We start from the raw sequence: 21,552 nt of genomic DNA on the forward strand, positions 1-21,552 counted from the left end.
AATTTACTGCTGCAACAACGTACTCTGCCTCTGCTGTAGATTGGGATGTACAATTCTGCTTTTTGCTTGTCCAAAAAACCAATCTCTTTCCAAGAAAGAATGCTCCTCCACTTGTGCTTTTCCTTTCATCAAGGTTTCCTGCCCAATCAGCATCAGTAAATACTTTCAAATCCAAATTACCTCCAATTTTATACCATAGCCCATAATCTTCAGTTCCTTTCAAATATCTCATTATTCTTTTGATTGCCATTATATGAGTTTCTCTTGGTTTTGCTGAAAATCTTGCTACAATACCGACTGCAAGGGCAATATCTGGCCTAGTATGTACTACATACTGGAACTTTCCAATCATAGATCTATACAGTGTTTGATCCACTTCTTTGGATTCATCTTCCTTGGTAAGTTTCAATCCAGTACACATAGGGGTTCCAACTGGTTTACAATCCTCCATACCAAATTTTTTAATATCTCCTTGATGTATTTTGACTGTGTGATGAAGATACCATTCTTACTTTGTTGGATTTGAAGACCTACAAAGAATTTAATCTCACCAAACATAGACATTTCAAACTCCTTGTTCATTTGTTCTGAAAATTCTTTGCATAGATCATCATTGCCTGTGAAAATAGTGTCATCTACAAATATTTCTGCCAAAACAATCTTATTATCTAGACCTTCTTTTATATACAAGCTACTGTTATCATTAGTCCTTTGAAAACCAATCTGAATAAGATAGTTATGCAATCTTTCATACCATGCTCTAGGAGCTTGTTTTAGACCATACAGTGCCTTGTGTAATTTGCAGACCATGTTCTTCTTATCTGGATCAACAAAACCTTCAGGTTGTTCAATGTAAACTTCTTCATCCAGTATTCCATTGAGAAATGCTGACTTGACATCCATCTGATAAACTTTGAATCCTTTGTGAGCAGCATATGCAAGTAAGGTTCTTACACCTTCCAATCTTGCAACAGGAGCAAAGGTTTCTCCATAGTCTATACCTTCTTCTTGAGCATATCCTTTGCATACTAGTCTAGCTTTGTTTCTTGATACCTTGCCATCCTCATTTAGTTTATTTCTGAATACCCATTTTGTTCCAATCACATTCTTATCTTTGGGTCTAGATACAAGAGTCCATGTTTTGTTTTTCTCTATCTGTTCTATTTCTTCATTCATAGCCTCAATCCAACTATCATTTGCCAATGCATCTTTGATATTTCTGGGTTCAAAATCAGCAAGTAAACAAGTGCCTTTTAACTTACTTCTTGTCAGAGTTCCTTCAGATTTGTCTCCAATGATCTGATCTGGAGCATGATGCCTTCTGACATATTTAGCTAACACAGGTTCTTTACTTCTTGAATGAGTTTCATTGTTGTCCCTTTGTACTTCAGATTCTTGCTGTTCTGGCTCGGTAGATACTTGCTTGGTAGAGTCTGAAAGTGACTCGGATTCTTTTAGCTCGGTAAAAACTTCCTGTGTCTCGGTTTGAACTTCCTGCAACTCGGTCATTGATGACTCGGGAGTTGAGGATTCCTGATTAACTGGAGTACTTGGTATAGTATCAAGTTCAATGTAAATAAATCTTCTGTAGTCTTTAGGAACCTTCTTGCTTTCTTCTTCTGATTTCTCTGCAAACTCATCAACTTTCACATGTGCACTTTCTATGACCTTGTGAGTAGATAGATTTAAACATCTATATGCTCTGCTTTTACAAGAGTAACCTAGAAATATTCCTTCATCTCCTTTTACATCAAATTTACCTTTTCTAGATTCTTTTAGAATATAACATCTGCTTCCAAATACTTTTAGATAACTTACATTGGGTTTGTAGCCATACCATAATTCATAGGGAGTTTTGAATGAGTCCTTTTTTAGTTGTACTCGGTTCAAGGTATGAACTGCAGTGCTGATAGCTTCCTTCCAGTATTTGATAGCAATGTTCTTTTCAATCATTAGGGTCCTTGCACAATCCATAATGGATCTATTTCTTCTTTCAGCTATCCCATTTTGTTCTGGAGTTCCTGGTGCTGAAACTTGTCTTTTAATTCCTCTTTCAATGTAGTAGTTATTGAACTCATGTGAAATGAATTCACCACCTCTGTCTGACCTTAAGCATTTCAATCTTTTCCCTGTTTCTTTTTCTACTCTTGCCAAGTACCATTTGAATTTCTCAAAAGCTTCTGATTTATTCCTTAGGTACATAACAGTCATCATTCTTGAGTAATCATCAACAAAAAGAATGAAGAACTTTTCTCCAGTATAACTTTCAATTCCAATGGGTCCACATAAATCAGTATGCACAATTTCTAATATATCTTCAGACTGATAGCTTTTACTTTTAAAACTAGTCTTTCCCATTTTTCCAATCTGACAATTCTTGCATAAACCGACCTCAGGTTTCTTTATATTAGGAATGCCTCTTACCTTTTTGAATTTGCTTATCTTCACCAGATTATCAAAATTGACATGACACAACCTCTTATGCCATAACCAACTTTCTTCAATTTGAGCAATAAAACATGAGCATTCACCAAGTTCTAGGTAGAACAAGTTACCTTTAGTTTGTGTGCCAGATCCTATCAGCTTTCCTTGCTCATTCAACAGTCTTTCCTTTCCATGCATGAATTCCACCTTAAATCCGGTATTGAGTAACTGTGCCACACTTAGCAAGTTATGTTTAAGACCGTCAACCCAATAGGCATTGTTGCATATAAGTTCTTTGGTTAGAGAGATTCTTCCTCTTCCTTTTATGAAGCGAGGTTCATTATTACCAAACCTTACACTGCCACCATCATAATCTTCAAACTGATCAAACTTAGTTTTATCACCAGTCATATGATGAGAGCAACCACTGTCTATAATCCATGTATCATTCATACTTATATGAGAGATAAGAGCCATTTTATCTTCCTCATCACTATCAGAATCATCTTTCACAGCAATATAAATAATTTCATCTTTACTATTATCAGAATCCTTAGAATTTTCAGCCATGAAACATGATTTCTTACCTTTGTTCTTGAATGATTTGTAATCTTTCTTTCTATTCCATTTATGACCCTTCTTTTCATCATTGTTCTACTTGTTTGGGCACCTAGCTGCAATATGACCAATTTCTTCACATGAAAAATAGATTAGAGGAACTTTACCTTTATATTTTCCTCTGCCTCTGGAGTATTTCTTTGCCAGTAGAGCTTCAATTACTTCAAGATCATTGTCTGAACTTTGGTCTGATTCATCATCACTTTCTGACTCTGATTTCTTTTTGCCTTTATCTTTGAGTGAAAGTTTGGCCTCAAATGCTGATTCAGTGCTTTTGGAAGCTGGAACATAGTTGTCAAAATTGTCTAGTTCAAATGCGGTTAGTCTTCCAACTATAGCCTCCAAATTGATATTATGATTTGCTTCACACCTTCTTTCTTGAATTGCAGAAACTCTGATTGCATAGATGGGAAGCAAGGTTCTGAGAACTTTGCTTATAACCATCTCTTCTTTGATATCACCTCTAGATGCCCTGATTGCACTGACACATGCTTTGATTCTATCAACATATTTTGCAATGTTTTCATCCTCTCTCATTCTCATTTGGTCAAATTGTCCTCTTAGACTTTCTGCTTTTGCTCTTTTCACATTGTCATCTCCTCCATAGATTTCTTTCAGCTTGTTCCACATGTCAAAAGCGGTTTGGCAATCCTTGATATCATCAAATTCTGCATAGCTTAGTGTAGATGCAATGTCTATCATCATATTGTTATGAGTCTTCTTTTCAGCAATATCATTGACAGATAATGTGCCGGAAGGTTCTTTGTATTTTTCATCAAGATATTTTAGTCCTGTATCACCAATAGTAGCCAAATGAAGTTTCATCAATCCTTGCCATGCAGAGAAGTTATTTTTGTTGAGTCTTGGAATTTCTCTCTTGTAATACATCTTGATCTTTGGCTTAGATCCTTGAAATCTTTTCCTGCAAGCACCAATAAGCTCTGATACCAATTGTTGGAAATGAGAATGGAGTAACTAAGAGGGGAGGGGTGAATCAGTTACTACAAAAACTTTTCCCACAAGTCCCTTAAGATGTCAAAGGAAATACTCATTGCTGATACTCATATAATCAAACTGAAAACACAAGAAACAAGAGACAAGAGACACCAGATTTAACGTGGAAACCCAATATGGAAAAAACCACCAATGTAACTAGTTACTATTTTTCACTCTTCTGAAGTGAGCCCTGTTAGGAGCCAACCTTGTTAAAGGTTACAAAACACACTGTTAGGTGCGACCTTGTTAGAGGATTTAATCACCCTGCTAGGAGTGGCCTTGCTAGAGGTCTTTAGATCAATTCAACTGAATTGCCACATTGTTAGAGGATTTTACAAAAGGCTATTAAACCCACTCTGTTAAGAGATTTGAAAACACTGTTACAATAGTTAGAAAGTAACAATGAGTGATCTGAAATAAATACAACTTATCTTTGCTGATACAGATCTCTGTTCTGTTCCTCTAGATCCTCTCTGATCAAATGCAACTCTGCATCTCTGATCCTTCAAGAACTTGCTCTGACCTTCCTTATAATTCGCATATTAGATATTCAATCATATCTGCTCGCTTTTTCACATTCATACTTCCATGCTTGAATTCACAACTTGATCCTTCATATATACCTTTTAGATTATCAAGTCGGCTCAAATACAAGTTACAATTATAAATAATTGTGCTATAAGTCGGCTTCATACATTACATAAAGTAATTAACTTTAATTACTTAACCTTCGAGAAATCCTTCGCTGACCGACTTAACTCGATAAATACTGCACAGAAAATAATTCCTGTGTTAACCGACTGAGCTCGGTTAATACAGAGAATTTCGTGAAATCCTTCACTGACCGACTTAACTCGGTAAATACTGCACAGAAAATAATTCCTGTGTTAACCGACTGAGCTCGGTTAATACTGAGAATTTTGTGAAATCCTTCACTGACCGACTTAACTCGGTAAACACCGATTTCTCCGACTTTCCTTTGATGACCGAGTGAGCTCGGTTAACACTGTCTGCTACTTTTCTTCGATGACCGAGTGAGCTCGGTTAACACTGTCTGCTACTTTTCTTCGATGACCGCGTGAGCTCGGTTAACACTATCTGCTACTTTTCTTTGATGACCGAGTGAGCTCGGTTAACACTGTCTGATGACTGACATGACATTTGTGTAACATCAAAGACAATCATGCAATTATCAATTGTATCCAACACTAATAGGCCAAAAAAAGTTCCAAAAAAAATGAAAAATTTGCAGAGAAATTTCAAAAATTGCAAAGTCAGAAATTAAATACAGATCTAAAAATGAATTACACAAATCTAAAAATGATCATACCAAATTCGCAAATCAGGCCTTTGGGTGCTGATATGCAAAAAAAATTGCCTCAAATTTGACTATGGCCTAGGGTAGGAAAATTTATAGTCAAAATTCATTGAATTAACATTGCAGATGTAGTGGTGATGTTTGCTTTGGCTTTAGATGCTCCCAATAGCTACATATACTCTAAATCTGAATCAAGGTCCTCCAAGAGGTGAGGCAAAAATGGTCTCCAATGGTTATGAAATGACACTACCTTAAGTCTAATACTATGTAAGAATTTTCCTGAGGGAAAAATCACACAAGATCAAGAGGCTCAAGCACTAGCACAATATGGACCAATAAAGTATGATCAGAATAACAATATGAAAATGAATTGTTGTAAATACACACTAGAAGTTCCTGTATATAAAGACCACTAGATTGACTAGGAGTGATAAGACTCACAACTAAGCACATGTCCACTAAGAGTGGATTATTCTCCATTGAGCATAAAAGTTAGTGCAATGATGAGAGGATAAGCTTACATAGGTGTGTCATGTAAAAGGATGTTGTAGACACCATGTGCTTAATTAGAGTGCGAACAACTATGTTTTCTACATGAGAACTCAGATAAATATGCAAACTCTTATGTTGTAAACACCATGTGCTAAATTAGAATTGCTAACTCTTGTGTTGTCAAGAAAACAACACATATAAGTACACATACTCTCAGGTGTCTAACTAATAAATAATAAAATAATGCATTAACCTAAATAAAATTAAGTAAAGTGTAATAATAATTAATTATTTACACTAACACTATCCTCCCTTATTCATACAGAGTTGTCCTAAACTCTTGGAGATTGTTTTGAGTATTGCAAAAGTTTAATCTCATGATACTTAGACTTTCCTTAAGGGTTGTTACCATTCTAAATTACAAATTAGTTGTTTAGTTTTATAGATCACCCATCAGAACTAACCATCATTGATTCTAGTTAGATTAAGTAAACGAGTCATAGGGCTATCAAAATATCCATAACAACTTGTTATCTAGGATAATTGATCTCTCTCCTAGGTGCACATTTTAGATATAAGGCTTCAACATGCTCATAAAGTGTAATATTGGCCTCAAATGCAATACCTATTGCTACAATAAACTTTTGAGTTGAAATTCTAGGATTTGAATCATTCCTCTAGCTGCCAATCTCAACTAGGATGCCATCCCCTCTAATTATTCAAAATATTTTGCTAAAATTAATTAACAAGGATGGAAAAAACCCTTGTTGAGCATATCATTGACTTAGCTAATACTTGCATGGTACACCATATTATTAAGCATAATATATCCCTAAGATTGCTTGCGGCATCTTTAAAATGAAAAGTGTTTCATTAGTATAGATCACTTCATCCAAAGATACAACAAATTCACATGACTCAGGTTACTTATTCTACAAACATTTTTATGAAAAGGGTGATCACTCTTTCAGACTCCACCTATTTATCAATATTATGAGAGCTCCTCAAGAGGTTGTAGTTGATTTTAATTGTAGGCAGGCATGTGCTGGATCATGGTCTACCAAAAAGTGGCAATTAGAAAAGTATGTAGTTCTTAAATGCCTCAAAGCATTTCAAAATCTATTGCAACTTTTTTCCCATGCATGTTGATACCAAACCCAAAATTTAATACCTTTATAAGGCCTATTATATCTTTGGATACCACCCCTACATGGTCAACTTAAAAGACATCCCAAAAATGTGTTTTTGGCCTATTCTTGTCTATATTTCACTCCAAACATGTATCTAATGATTATTATTTTTTACTCAACTTTGATTAAACAAAACTGGTTTCTTAAGAATATTCTTAGCTTTCCATAAATTTAATGTCTATCAAATTATGAGGTCAGTTAGTAATTATTACTTATTTTCTAATGGAGATGTATAAAGTGTTGATTGACACACTGATTGAAAAATAATTATGACTTTCAAACAGTACAACATTTTTGAAATCCAAAAGATGCATCACATTTTGCACTTCTTCTACTATAAGGAAAAAAAAGTTATTAAATTTTGCATAGTTTTGAATTAGTTAAGGTGGTCAGACATGAGAGTTTTTTAATTCTAAAAGTACTATAGTAGAAAATTCATAATTATTATTTATCAAGAATAAAATACCCAAAAATATGTGTCACATCTGGGCATGAGTCTACTTCTTATATCTAGAATCTTATTAGAAAATATTATAACTTGGTTTTTATTAAGGTGGTTAGACATATGTCTACTTCTTATTTTTGTCTTAAATTTTTTTTACTATTGCATTAAAATTAAAAATTTTGACCAATCAATTATTTTAAATTTTTTTTTTTCGAAAATGCCTAGAAGTTTAGAAACCAAATTCAATTTTCTCAAGAGTATTTTCTCTCAATTTATTGATAGAAAGTTCATAACAAGTTGAAAATTGCATGTCAAGTTGACATAACCCTAATTTGGTAATTTTTCATTACCACTTAAGGACATAGTTTGGTTGACCATGATCCTACACATACCCAGGATCCATAGGAAATAGAACAGAATTCTCAAATATTCTCACCAATGAGTTCCAATGGTCTTTCCTTCTACCTAAAATATTTGAATGCTGACATAAAAAAACTATACAAACCTAGGAAGTGTGAGTTTCCTAATTGCCTATATATTAGAAATAAGAGATAAGAACAACCTTATTGAGGCATAGGAATTCCTACCTATACTTCTATTACAAGTGTTCCTTGATTTTTCCTTATAAGTGCAAGACAATCCCCAAAGTAAAGCCTATACTAACTCAGTTTGTACCTTATAGTCTACAAATGTGTATCTAATTTCTTAGGCTCACCAAGGGAACAATTGCCAAAACAAAAACATCCACAACAAAAAATCCAAGCAGTTAGGTGGTGTTCTCCATCCTACAGTACCATTATAGTCATTTTCATTGAATTCCAATAGAAAAATAATGGCAAGCTAGAAAAACTTTATAGAGGATTGCTCCATTATAGTGATTGCTCCAAAAAATTGTAAGAGCTCAAAGAATCTTAGTTTGTTTTTGTTCACAAACACTAAGTGTTGTGGTTTATGTTTTCTTATTTTTTATATTGTAATCTATAACTAGTATTTCAGTTTTCAATATAAATGCAAGCAAGATAGTTGTACAGATACCTCTTAGTTTATTGTCTCCATTTAAATTTCATTCCACTATAGAGTTGGATAACAAAACAACAATCTCTATTTATCTATTAATCTTCTTGATTTGGGAGCATAAATTTTGGTGTTTCTGACTATGTCATTACTTCTAAAATTATGCCATGGTATTAAAGCTATTAAACCCTTAATCCTAGTGAGCTTTGGAACTTGTATTTGATGGGTATTTGAAGTTATTATGCATAAGACATGAATGGAGATAAAAGGAAAGTTGGCAGTAGTCACCATCTTTTAATGGGAAAAAAATTACATTTGGACATGGAAGATGAAGACCATTATGACAGAAAATGGTTGTGGGATCTTTTATAAAATAGTTTGACGAATAATCAAAACCTTCTCTATTTTATTTTCTTACAAATAATCAAAAGACTTGTTTGAGAGAGAGAAGAAGAAAATTTGCTAGGCCAATGAGCCTAATTGAAGCAAGCTTGAGAGAGCCATTATTTCCAGGAATAAAAACAACTAATTATTCCAAAGAAGCATGGGGTATTCTTGAAACTACCATTCAAAGGGTCTGATCAATTTTTTGTTGTGAAGTTGGAGATGCTTCAAAAATAATTTGAGTCTCTTTTTATAAAAGAAAATGAACCTATTTTAGAGTTCATATCTAGAGTCTTTAGTTTGATAAACTAGTTGAAAAATAACAGAGAAGAGGTTGAAGAATAAATAATAGTGGAGAAATCTTAACAAGAGAAGTTCGCTGTGAGGGATCAAGTTGTTCTCAAAGTAACCCCCAAGGAGGTAGAAGAAATAATAGGTGTAATTAGAGCAATGTTGAATGCTATTACTGTCACATGTTTGGAAATTATGAAAATGAATTCTGGAAGAACAAAAATGATCATCCATTACAAAATGATAATGTAACTAATGTAAATGTTGGAGAAATAAATAATAATACAACTTTCATCATGTGTAGTATTTGTAAAGAAGGAAGCACTAAAATTATGTATTTGGACAATAGTTGTAGTAACCTTTCATTGATAAGAATTATAAGTCTGAAATTAATATGTGGAACAATGAAACTATTTTTACTATATGAAAAGGTTATATTATGATCCACACCAAGCAAGGTCAAAAGAAAGAAATTCATAATATTTATATTTCCCTTGGTATAAGACACAGTTTTATGACTATTGGATAACTCATTTAGAATGGATAAAAAATGTTGCTAGAAAATAACAAGTGTATCATTCATGAGAAATATGAGATTAAGAATGATGCTATTGTAGGGAAAATGACAAAGAACCAAATATTTTCATTGAAGGTTTAGACATGCTTCTACTCTCAATTTGATATTACACCATCCAAGAAAGTATGTACAATAGTATAGAAGGAATCGACTTTAAGAAGCGTGATTGAAGACTAATCAAAGTTATAGCATTTAAGATACGAACATGTTTGCAATGCTAGTCTAAATTTATTATCCAATAAAATCATGGTGGATGTTTTTCCAAGTATTGTAGAGTCTAGTAGCAAGCATGAGGATCGTATTTGGGTAAACAACATAAGTTGCCCTTAAATTTTGGTAACTCTAGAAGGGAAAGAGTACCAATGGAATTAGTGCATATTGATTTGGTTGGCTCTGTGCAAGTTACTTTCATAGGAGGGAGTAATTATTTTATGATCTTTATTGCTGATTTGAGTTGTAGAACCTGAATGTATTTTTTGAAAAATAAATCAAAATCTTTTTATAAGTTTTTAGAGTTTAAAGTTGAGGTTGAAAAAGAAAGTGGACTTTGCATCAAATTCCTAAGGTGAGATAGAGGAGTGTATACCTCCAATATTTTATAGGTATAATGGTATAAGGAAAGAGCTTACAATCACTTACCCTCTATAAACAAATAGAGTAGCTAAAAGAAAGAACAGAACTATCGTTGAGATACAAAGAATTGTGATGAAAGCCAAATGCCTCCCAACTAAATATTGGGGAGAAGTTGTAACAAAATCAGTTTACTTGATTAACAAAATTCCACAAAGGTATTCTAGGATAGGATACCTCTTGAGATATGGGCAAAACATAGATGAACAATTAAACACTTGAGTGTGTTTGTGTGTAGGATATGCACACATAAAAAAGGATCAAAGACAAAAGTTTAATGATAAGGGTGTGAAAGTGTATCTTCACGAGTTATAGTTCAAAATATAAGGTATACAAATTGTATAACCCTATTAGCAAGAAGATAACCATTTCAAGAGATGTTGAGTTCATATAGAATTAGTCATGGTATGGTTCAATAGATACATCATCTAAAACTTTAAGTAAAGTCCCTATTATTGATGGGGATGATGAGTTGGATAGTCATCAAGATGAAGCAGTAGAAGATATGGATGGCTATGGACAACTCTAGATAACTCTTGATAAAAATGGGTAGAAAGGGAAGAAATCAAAGATATTTAGACACTTGACTCTTGATAGCTTCTAATAACTCAAGATTAATATGCAAAGAGCTCTTGATAATCCTAAATAGCTCCTGACGTAGCCTACACAACACAACAATACTAGTGAAAATTATAGTTCTACTCGTGCCTCTCTTTTACCAAGAATGACTAAAGTTCTAAAGGATATATATCAAGATCAAAGGTGTAGTGATATTGATGAGAGTAGTAAATTTGTGTAATGAGCCTTAACAATATGCCACTAAAAAAACCCTAAATTTAATACACTACTGGAAGTATATTGTTGAATAAAGGAAATTGTTGTGCCAAAAACCTACTTAAATAATTTATGTAAAATAGCGCCAATGTATTCATTCAATGATAACCAAATGTTTTTACATATGATATCCAATTTTTAGCATCAAAAAATTACAACATGGCACATAAAAAACAAAACCCTAACTGGCTAAATACAACTGAGAATTTGTTGCAACTAGAAACTAAAGTGAAGAACCCGAATTGAGAGAATGCTGGAGATTGAATGCTGAAGATGATATGATGAAAATGCAACCCCACTTGAAACTCCAAACCAGTGAAGAACTTGGCCCTTGGCCTCCAATTAAGCATAAGTGAAAGGACTGAAATATCCTTCCCACAATGGCAATAATTCAGGTGATCATTCACACCCTCAAAATTGCATGCCAATTGAGAGTTTTCGTTCTCAATGGTCAATTGTGACTACTGTAGAAACTCTAGGCTCCATAATACACATCAACAAATATCAACATCAATGAAAAATCTTGATGTTGAGAATGAAGCCCAAGATGTCTATTTATTCATTTTCCTCAATAGGTCATCCTCCCTCTAGAACTTCTCAAGTCACCTTCTAGAAGGAATATTATTTTATTTTATTTTTCCTCTGCTTCTTCCACAAACTTCTAAAATATTATTTTATTAAGTGACTTTATAAAATATTTTATAATTCAAGTCACTTTATTAAATTCAATTAATTAAATCAAATTACCTTCAAAATGGGGACATCACAATCTGCCCCTCCTTAAATTTCTTGTCCTCAAGAAATTCACCACCTGGATCCCACAAGAAGAACTACATAATGTCACTCTCATCACCAAACAACTCCTGCAACATTTTCTCAAACCATCGATTGTTCAGTTGTACCAACTCAATAACATCACCAAGAGCTGTAGAAGTATAGGCCTCAAGTGGAAGCAAGCCAAGCAGTTGATCATCCTTGCCTCCAAACTTCATGCAAGATAAACTATCACCCCAACTATTCATCACATCCATTCTTGAATTGTGCATCATGAATAAGTCATGTACATGAGAACAAAAAATGAAGCTGTGAGCATTCCTCACCATGTAAACCTCTGAAATCTCCTTAATGGGCCCCATTTGTAATCTTGATGCACTAGTAGGACCACAAATACTATCAACAATGCTCATCTCAAGACTGGAATCAAGAGAGCTATCATCATTCAAGCCATAGAGTGAATTATCATATGACCAAGCATCTTCCACTTTGAATAATGGATTGAGAATCATCTTAGATTTCTCGTGAATCACTTTCTTCTTTCTCTTACTATCCAACCCTCTAATAGAATGCAAGCCTTCATCCTTAATACCCCTCAATACATGCCTCCTACCATCAACCTCAAAAGACATTTCAATCTTAGGTACATTGAGGGTAAATACTCTAAAGCCCTGAAGCCACTTCATTCCCAAAACTATGTCCATCTCTCCCATGTTGATCGCATAAAAATTTGAATGTAACTCATAGCTATTCAATTTCAAAGTGAGACTAGCAACCTTTCTGGTGCATGTAAGAGTATATCCATATTCTACTCGAACTCTGAATCCATCAAAATCCTCAATCTTGAGTCTACACAGAGATACAAAATCTCTATTAATAAAGTTATGTGTTGCACCAGTATCAAGCATAGCAATGCAATGTTGTCCATCAACTGTCCCCCTAAACTTGAATGTAGTCTCATCCTGAACATTGGCAATATATGTCATGGGAGAAGAAGTTTCCTTACCCTGATTAAGTTCTAAAATAGCTCACTGATCAACTTCATCAGAATCAAAGTCCTCATAGTATGCCCAAATGAAATGGTTTGCCATGCCCTTAGGCCACAAAGGGAAATCATGATCTCTATTGTAAGGCTCCTTGCACCAATAGCATAATTTCTTCTTCTTCAACTCTTCTTATGTCTCCTCATCCATCATAGATGCTGATTTCTCTCTCTTGTCTGATTGTTGGAGAGTTTCATTTCTTGTTGAAGGGATTTCCTTATGCAAGGTCTTTCTCTTTGGTGCTACAAACTCCATGACCCTAGCCTTCTTCATTACTTCCTATAGTGAGGGAGGATTGAAAGATTTCAACCAACCCTTCAATGGCTCCATCAACCCTTCCATGAATAAGACCACCAATCTTCTTTCCCTAATGTTAGGAACCATGACCGATAACTATTGGAGGTCATTCACATAAGCATCAAGGGAACCATGTTGTTTTAGTTGTGCCAGTTCATGGAAAGTCACCTCAGGATCTTTGACATCAAACCTTTCAATCAATCTATTAGTAAACTCATCACATGTATTGATAAGGTTGTGTCCAAGAGTGACTAACCCATTATTCTGCCACTCATGAGTAGCTCCTTCAACATGTAGTGTGGCAAATCTTATGGCATCCTCTTCAGGCATTGATCTAAAAGAAAGATAATTATCAAGCTTTTGAACCCAAGACCTAGCTATGCATTTGTTACTTCCATCATAGTAAGGCATGGAAATCTTACCTAGTGTTTGTTGATAGTCATATCTTGGAGCATAGTTATCATCTCTTCCTCCTCTCATATTCCCTTGATTCATGAATTGATCAAACATCCATATGTCTCTCATATTAGGAGGGAGATTGGTATACTCCAAGTAAACCTATCTAGCTTCATCTCCAAAGGAAATAGCTAGAGTAGCATGTGGTTGTTCTTCTCTTCATATAAAGGTGGGAAAAAGAGGCCTAGAGGCTGATCATCTAGTGTCTTCAGCATGATGTATAGACCTTCCCTCATTATCTCAACTATCTTTAGCTGTGTTTTGATTTTGAGTGGCTTGCTGATCCATTTTTGCTAATAAGCATGACAACATATCAAGCATGGTATCAAATTTCCTTTAAGCTCTTGCATCCCTATTTTCTTCTTCTGCCATATTTTGAACTATTTTGCTACTATCTCTTTGTCTTAATGCTTTTGAGGATGCATCCCCTTCAACCTGTAGATTCTAATATTGTTGTTTCCATTGTTCCCTGTTATAACATATGATTTCTCTCTCACTCGTATGTTGTTTGACTAATCATAGGATGGCATGATGAAAGCTCTGATACCATTGTAATGACCCTTTCTAATAGGCCACTAAAAAATCCCTAAATTTAATACACTACTGAAAGTATATTGCTGAATAAAGTAAATTGTTGTGCCACAAACCTACTTAAATAACTGATGTAAAATAGTGCCAATATATTCATTCAATGATAACCAAATGTTTTAACATATGATATCCAATTTTTAGCATCAAAACATTACAACATGGCACATTACAAACAAAACCATAACTAGCTAAATACAACGCAGAATTTGTTGCAACTACAAACTGAAATGAAGAACCTGGATTGAGAGAATGTTGGAGACTGAATGCTAAAGATGATATGATGAAAATGCAACCCCACTTGAAACTCCAAACTAGAAAAGAACTTGGCCCTTGGCTTCCATTTAAGCACAAGTGAAAGGACTAAAATATCCTTCCTAGAATGGCAATAATTTAGGTGATCTTTCACACCCTCAAAATTTCATACCAATTGAGAGTTTTCATTCTCAATGGCTAGTTGTGACTACTGCAAAAACCCTAGGCTCCACAATGCACATCAACAAATATCAACATCAATGACAAATCTGGATACCAAGAATGAAGCCCAAGATGCCTATTTATTCATTTTCCTCAATAGGTCGGCCTCCCTCTAGAACTTCTCAAGTCACCTTCTAGAAGGAATATTATTTTATTTTATTTTTCCTCCACTTCTTCCACAAACTTCTAAAACATTATTTTATTAAGTGACTTTATAAAATATTTTATAATTCAAGTCACTTTATTAAATTCAATTAATTAAATCAAATTACCTTCAAAATGGGGACATTACAATTTGTAATTATTTCTCATGGTGATCCAGTTTACTTTGAAGAAGTTGTAAAAGAAGATAAATGGTGTGAGGCCATGGATGAGGAAATATATGCAATAGAAATAAATAAAACTTGGGAGTTAACTAATTTTCCTCCCAACAAGAAATTTATTGGTGTGAAATGGGTGTATAAGAACAAGTGTAATGCTAAAAGAAAAATAGATAAGGATAAAGCACATATGGTGGTCAAGGAATACAACTAAAAATTTGGTAAAGATTATGATGCCACAAAAACAATAGATAGTATGCATGTTGTCATAAAAATTGCATCCCAACTCAAGTCGAAGGTATTTCAAATGGATGTGAAGTTTTCCTTCCATTATGGTGTGTTCAAAGAAGAAGTGTATTTGTAGTAGCCACCTAGTTAAGAAGTCTTTGGTGAAGAAGGTAAAGTGTATAGGCTAAAGAGAGATATTAATGGGATGAAAAAAGAACCAAGAGAACAATAGAGTTGGATTCACTTATATTTAATGAGAAATTATTCTAGAACAATTGATGGAAAACCTACTCTTTAGATCAAGGCAGTAGATGGAAAAGTTTTAAATATTTTCTTATATGATGATGATTTGATTTTTACTCGGGATAATGATTTCTTTATTGTTGATTCCACAAAAGCGATGAAGTATGAGTATAAAATGAAAAATTAAGGTTTCTAGAGATACTTTCTAGGCATAGAAGTTAAAAATTGCATGATGATATTTTTATTTATCAAGAGAAATATGCAAATCAGGTTTTGGAAAGATTTAGAATGTTAAACAACAAGGAAACCCCAAAACCAATAGTTGTATGTCTCAATTTGGCTAAGGAAGATTACAACAAAAGTTGCAATCACACAAGAAATTACATTCATTGACATCCCCCTTATTTTTTGTGTTTACCAATTAACAAATTTAACTACAAATATAGGATATTTCATATTACTTGACTTGTCCTACTTTATGTTGAGAATGTAGCATGAGGCAAAGCGCATAGTATTGTCACAAATCATGCATAAAAACCATGTAGTTGATGAGCCTATACTAAATTTTTAGTTTTCCCACAATTCCATTTCTAAAGAAGAAGTATACTGCATTAGATGTATGATGAAGAGGTTACTACAGCCATAATCAAAGAATTTATTATAAATAAGTTCTTCAAAGAAGATCATTTTTGGAAATTCCATGATACTTGGTTGGGCACCATTGTAATGTTGGATTAGGTCCATCCAGTGCAAAGGATCATAGGTGAAGAACATTATTTTACCAACCTTCAAGCCTCTTAAGAATGGATAATATATTTTGATAGGAAAACATATTTGATGGGTTTGGGAAGTAATATCTACCCAATCTAATCCTTCAGATAGGAAGTGAAAAACACTTTTTATTTTTATTTTTATTTGACATAGAAAGATGAAGAATATGAAAAATTAGTTAGAGGGCTAGACTTCACTAAGATAATGGGAATAAAGAAACTAAATAATGTTTAGAAAATCATAATTAATATTTAACAAAGTTTGTAGCATCTCTTTGGCCATGAATCATCATATGAGAACTTGTCCACATAGAATATGTGACTTGATCGAAAGACTTAATGTTTTTTAATATTATAGTAACCCCAAAGAAGTATAATACAAATGTTGATCAATTATAAATAATTGGTTCTCATTTTGAACATGTCATTGATTTGTTTCCAAATGAATACTAAGTCTATGCCATAATAAAACCTTACACTATATAATCAAAATCATCATCAACTATTTGAGAAAGACAAGTCAATTTTTTGTTCTTTTGATGCAATGGAATATTTATAGATCATTAGTAACCGAAAAATAAGAACCTTATGAAGATCATGTCATTTAACTAAGAGGAAATAAACTTCCTCAAATTTTGATAAACTTGGATAGTCTAATTATGATGATACACCTAAATATTTTAATTAATTTCGATGAAGTCAAAAGAGATAAGAGTAGGACTATTAAGAGCTAGAGGTCACATATGGTAGGAAGTTAAAAATCAAGAAAGAGATAACCAAACTATAGAGAGAATACCTTGATTCAACATGCTAGATACAAAGTCATCATTGCATTGAATTATTATGACCTAAAATATTATAAAAAGATTATTATAGAGTATAGCATTGAGTTTGCTGAAGGGATAAAACCAATAATAGAGAAACACATACCAATCAATCCCAATGTAGAATCTATTTTCACATAAGAGATGAATACATTGATTTAATCCAAAATCTTCTATCCAATCAAACATATCATGTGGGTTTTCAAATTCATGCCCAACCAAAAGAGAAATGGTGGGATCTTCTTCATGAATTTTTGAACAACCAACACAAGATAATGTTCACCACCAAATGGGAAATTTTTATTTATATTGATATGTTATTTGTTGTGTAGTATATGAGCCTCTTTCCATAATGGTATGAACTAATTTTGAAGATATAATCATTTTAATATACTAAGATGAGTCAAAAATATTTTCAAAGAAAAAGGAAGATCATTTGACAAATCTTTAGCAAGGTTTCCAAAAATTCCAACAATTTGGGGACTCGTTATCTTAGAGATCCCTCTCTTATCAATAAGAAGGAAATTCATTTTTTCCTTATAAAGGTAAACTTTACCTTCGACAATTTATTTTATATTTTTTCATGATTGGTGTGTCCTATAAATTTTAAGTTGTGAAAGGAAAAAAACTTCTTTTGGACCCTAGAATGGAAGGATTCCTTTGAAAAATCAAGGAGACAATAGCTATTGTACTAGTGCTACAAGTCCCAAAATTCCTAGAGGATATTGAAATATATGTTTATGAATGTTGAAACAACTTGGTGGTTGTTCTGACTCAGAAGAAAAAAAATCAAATGGACCATACACTCAAGCATACACTCTAGTAAAGTGCCTTTAATAAATTCATAAATTTGTTCTTATGTAATAAGACTTTGGTGTACTCAACCCATCCTAGTGTACAATATTACATTATGGGAGGATAGATCACTTAGAAGAGAGCTTATTAGATCACCAAGTTCATGGTGCATAAGTATGACCAACTAAATTATTACAAGGGAGAGGTCTCTCTGAATATATCATAGAGAGACTGTAGAAGAAAGGTAGAGGAAATCATCATGGTGAATCATCTCAAAGAAGTGAATGAATGTAGAGGTAATTGGATAAATTTTATGTTACCACAAATATACCCTCTTCACCTCCCCTCCAAGAAAGAAAGATATTAGAAATTAAGACTTGAGATACTCTCTGGTTGAAGGTGTAGACTCTTCACTTCCCGTTGAAGGAAAGAAGGTACTGCAAATTAAAAGACACTAGATACTTTCTATTTGAATGTTTAGTCTTTGGAAGGAATTTCATTGGATTTGTTTTGAGATATGTAAATGAAGCTTAGTGTTAGAAGTATTGGATAGGCCAGAGTTGTCATTGCACCAAATGATCGAGCTATCAATGCCCAATACAACTAGTAGTCTTATAGAACCGCTGAAGGTAGTTAAGCCATGTCACGAACCCTGCAAGGGACAATGGCCCATTGCCAAAAATCCCCCTCCCATCATCACTCACCGTGGCTTACAAGATATGAACTTTTGACCAGGCTCTGATACCAATTGTTAGAAAGGCCAAAGTTGTTGTTGCACGAAAAGATCTACTTGTCAATGTTTGATAGAACCAATAATCTTATAGAACCATGGTAAGTGGTTGATCTATGTCACAAACACTATGTAGGACATTGGCCCACTGCCAAGAAGAAGATCTTAGAAGAAATCCATGTAATGGTACATTTGGTGGCTACTTTTGTACAAAACTTATGGCTCTCAAGATAATGTGAGTATATTATTATTAGCCAACCATGTTCATTGAATATTCTAAAAAGGTAAAAAATATTGTAAAAAGTGGAACTTCCTTAATTGATAGGAAAATAATTCTTTTGTGCCATTAAATACCATCATGATTGATGAACTTATTCCCCAATGGTGTTTTTAATTCATCGAGATAATTAACCCACTTTGATTATTGGACATGACTAAATCTTTACATCAATTGACTTGATGGATAGAAGTAGATCCTTTGAAGAATGCTACTAAAAATGAGATTGTTAACTTTTTCAATGAGTTATTTTCCATGTTTGACCCCCAAAAATTAATAATTTAAAATATTCCATGGGAATTTATTAAAACTAATATGTTCAATTTTGTGTTAAGAAATGGTATTTTTTTGAGGTCGTGTTCTAATTATTTCCCTCAAGGAAATAAATTGATAGAGTCAATAAATAAAAATCTACTCTATATCATGAAGAGAATTGACTCAGAGCATGAATGAAAAGTACACAAGTATCTCTTTTCTTCTCTACTAGAAGATAGGATTTTTTTGAAAAAGAGTTTTAAATGAATTGTCCATACAATTTATCTTATGGGGAAGAAGGTCTCTCTTTTATTTTAATGAATATTCAAACAATATAGCTTCTAAGTTAATAGAGATTTTAGAGGATAGTTCTATAAATATAAGTTTGGCTACGTTTTAAATCGACAAAAGCATTACAAATGGGCCCATAGTTTTCTCATATGATACTAGGGAGTTGTCAAAAGGTAATATGACAAGATAACATCATATCTAATTTTTAAAGAAGGAGACTTAGTCCTAAAATATAGTGAAAGGGTATGGAAGATAGTTAGCATGCCAAATTTAATGCTCTATAGAAAGAACATATATGTACTTCAAAACGAGAAGGTGGAAATAATTTTGAGATAGAGGATATGAAAGGTACCTTGGTTGAGATCTTAGTAAATCAGATTTAGCTTAAAAGTTTCCATTAATAACCCACTATACCTTCTTGTAAATAGTCAGTTAATCATGCATTTTATGTCAATAAGTACCAATAGGTACATTTTCTTTCTATCCACTTTCCAGACCTCAATTTTTTTCTAGTTCCCTTTTTTAATGAGGCAACAACTAGTATCATCCTTCCTATCTCAAGGCATTTCCTTTACATTGTTTTGTCATGAACCATTTTTTTCAATGCGTTATTGTACAAAATGACATTGAGTGCAAATAGTTTGTACTCTCCTTTTCCATCCACATGACACAGAAAGACCACGGAAATGCATGGACATGTTTTGGGTAGTTAGGAACCTACTTTCTTTCATGTTGCCAAATCATAAAATTTACATATCTATTGTAAAAAGATTGGAGTCTCTCATTTTTAGGTCATTGAATGATTCTTCATGTAGAATGTCAATTTCAAGCATAGAAACTTGCACCCAATAAATAATCAATGTATTTACATACATTATATATTCTCAAGCACTAATGATTGTGGTATGTAGGCCACAAAATATAGAATTAGAAATGGTTGATTCTAGTACAGGTATGGCTCTAATTTTATACCTAATAGACTAAATTTTAGACAAGTCACTGACCTTTTCAGTCATATTTATATTTTGATCTTTACTAAAAAATAATAATGAAAAGAATAGGAGAATGTATCATAGGACATGGGGTTCTAGTCTTCCTCGGTACATGATATCCAATTATCATGCTTACTCTAAACTAATCAACAACATGCCATGAAATTATGATAAAGGAAAAAACTCTATATAGTGTAATAGCATCAAGGTGGTTGATGAGGCCAATTTAAGGCCTATTTGGTTGATGTTTCTATATGTTTTTATGATTAAGGACCTAGAAAATTTATGAGTTTTTGATAGTCTTATTTAGACTACTTATTGTTATATTGTTATATGTGTGCACACTTTGACATTTCTAAGATTGAATGAATATGTTTTACATATATGTTATATAGTTCTATGGTATGAAATATAATATCTTTCTATCTTATATTGATTGGGTAGTCATTCCTATAGCCATGTGATAAGAGAAAAACTAATATAAGAAAAAATTATTATGAATTTTATCTTCGATATGTATTACATTTTTTGCATGTGCACATCAATCTTTTGCAGAGAAATGGTGAGTTAGCAAGAGAAGAAGAAGTCAACATTAGAGGAAAAAGTAATGATATGAATTTGGTTGATTGTTTCAAGATCATAATGATTCCATGACTTTTCAGCTATCAATAGTTACCATTGTGGGCTCACCAAAGTGGTTATCAACCATTATGGACTAAATCTAGAAGCCATGAACTCCTAAATTCATGTGCAACTGAATAGAAACTGATCTTGTATTAATTATATAATTTTGTTTTGTATCTTTAGTATCGTCATATCCATGATGTTGAAGGATCCTAGATTTAGGGAGTTATGTTTTATGTTGATGTTATAAATCAGCTAGAGTTTAGATTCCTGGAAGAGTTAGTGTTTTTGTGTGCAATTATCTTGTAACCCAGTAGTAGTGATAAATAGAATCTAGTTGCTAAAATATGTACTT

General features: G+C 33.1%; 1 pseudogene; it reads left to right on the forward strand.

Moving 5' to 3' along the window:
* Window positions 1-21,552, forward strand: part of LOC149533976 (MADS-box transcription factor 23-like) — a 290,054-nt pseudogene that overhangs the window by 239,274 nt on the left and 29,228 nt on the right.

Source organism: Cupressus sempervirens, chromosome 10 (assembly GCF_028749045.1).
Source record: "Cupressus sempervirens isolate cs-2001-9-10 chromosome 10, ASM2874904v1, whole genome shotgun sequence".
Lineage (NCBI taxonomy): Eukaryota > Viridiplantae > Streptophyta > Pinopsida > Cupressales > Cupressaceae > Cupressus > Cupressus sempervirens.